The 2,160-nt window shown below is 42.5% G+C and overlaps 1 protein-coding gene across 1 annotated transcript in view; it reads left to right on the top strand.

The window, feature by feature from the left end:
- The window catches only part of LOC106877224 (CD9 antigen), a 183,587-nt gene that overhangs the window by 172,460 nt on the left and 8,967 nt on the right, over positions 1–2,160 (top strand). The window lies entirely within an intron of this gene.

Raw genomic sequence — 2,160 nt, 5'->3', positions numbered from 1 at the left:
GTGTGTGTATGTGCATATGTGTGTGTATGAGTGTGTGTATATGTGCATATGTGTGTATCAGTCAGTATGTGCATTTGTGTGTGTACATGTGTGTATCAGTATGTATGTGCATTTGTGTGTGTGTACATGTGTGTGTATGTACATATGTGTGTATCATTGTATATGCATGTTTGTGTATGAGTGTGTATGTGCACATGTGTGTATGTGTAGTGGTGTTGTGGTTGGTATGCTCTGAGTCACTCCTAGGGCAAAACAACCCCAACAATTCTACTCACACACACACACACAGACTGATCTATGATCAAAGATGTGCCAACCATGACCCTCCCATCTACTGCAGGGATATTTAGGATTATTTATCCAGCATATTCTCCACATTTTTTATGTTATTTTTTTTTTAAAGATAGTGTGGGTACTTAAGCATAGGTCAGCCCAACATATGGAGCAGATTGATGGTTGAAGCCATTCCGGTTGTGACCACCCCTGAAAATGATCTATTATGGGTTATAATATCCAAACATGCGCTACTTTTTCCTAGATGAAGGGATACAATGGAGTTTGATTTATTTAAAGGTGAATCATGCAGCTATTTTTAGCCAGCTGAGTAACTGCATAAGACTCAGGGAAAGCAATTTGGTTCATCATCATCATCATCATCATCACCATCATCATCACCACCACCACCACCACCATCACCATCATCATCATCATCATCATCATCATCATCATCATTTAGCATCCATTTTCTGTCCTGGTATGAGCTGAGCAGTTTTGACTGGGATTGGTAAGCTGGAGAGCTGTATCAGGCTCCAGTCCGATTCGGCTTGGTTTCTATGTTTGGCTGCCCTTTACGTGTCACCAGCACAGGTACCTTTTATGTGTCATCGGCACTGGTCACCACTACGATTTTATGTGGCTTAACGTGTCTTTTCAAGCACAGCAAATCGCCAAAGGTCTCATGTCTAGCAAATCAGACAACCACACAGAAGCTTCTTCAGCTTCTGATATTATTGTTGGTGGATAAGGTGGTGAGCTGATTGGGCATGAAAGGCTCCGCGTGAATGCGATCACCATCATCATCATCATTTAACGTCCGCTTTCCATGCTAACATGGGTTGGACGATTTGACTGGGGGTTGGCGAACCAGATGGCTACACCAGACTCCAATCTGATCTGGCAGAGTTTCTACAGTTGGATGCCCTTCCTAATGCCAACCACTCCGAGAGTGTAGTGGGTGCTTTTTACGTGCCACCGGCACCAGGTCAATGGTAAGGCGGGGTTTGTGGGGTCCATTATAATCCCACCTCCACTCCATCTGTCATTCGATTTCATTGTGCTGTCCCTTCTATGTATGTCCTTATGGATAATAAAAAATTAAGAATCGTTTTCATGCTGGACAAAATGCTTAGCGTTATTTTACCCGTCACTGTGTTCTGCATTCAAATTCTGCTGAGGTCCACTTTACCTTTCATCTTTTCGGGGTCGATGAATTAAGTACCAGTTGAGTACTGGGGTCGGTGTAATTGACCAGCCTCCTCCCCTAAAATTTCAGGCCTTGTGCCTATAATAGAAAGGATATTATTGTTGGTAGATGCAAGCACAGCTAAATGCAAATAAAATCACAGGTTCAATTCCACCAACAAGCATCTTGGATAAGTATGTTCTTCCATGGCTTTGGTCAGCTCAGGACATTTGAGTGAAATTGGGTCAATTGAAAGGCATTACTATGTGCTTGAAAAGTTTACTTCCCAACCACATGGTTTTAGGTTCAGTCCCTCCGTGTGGCACCTTGAGTTAGAATCTTCTGCTATAGCCCTAAACTGACCAAAGTTTGATACATGGAAACTGAAAGAAGCTGTGTGTATGTGGCACAGTTTCTAAGGATGGATGCCTTTCCTCATTCCAACCACTTTACTGTGAGTACTGGGTGTTTCTTTCATGCCATTGGCTCCAGTGGGGTTGCCAAATAACCTACAAGACTGCAAAGAATAAGAAAAAGGAAAAGGAACAGAGAACAGAAAAGTCCTTACAACTAAATGGGGAATTCATTTTTAGGGTCAAGAAGAGATTTTTTATGCCAGGAACAAGCAGAGGTGTCTTGCTATAGAGAAGATACATGGCTACCCAACATTAATATAAGGGTGGAGGGAATATCTGGGG

The sequence above is a fragment of the Octopus bimaculoides genome, chromosome 5, assembly GCF_001194135.2.
Source record: "Octopus bimaculoides isolate UCB-OBI-ISO-001 chromosome 5, ASM119413v2, whole genome shotgun sequence".
NCBI classification, from domain to species: Eukaryota; Metazoa; Mollusca; class Cephalopoda; order Octopoda; family Octopodidae; genus Octopus; species Octopus bimaculoides.
Note: the sequence above shows the minus strand (reverse complement) of the source record. Positions and strands in the feature narration are given on the sequence as shown.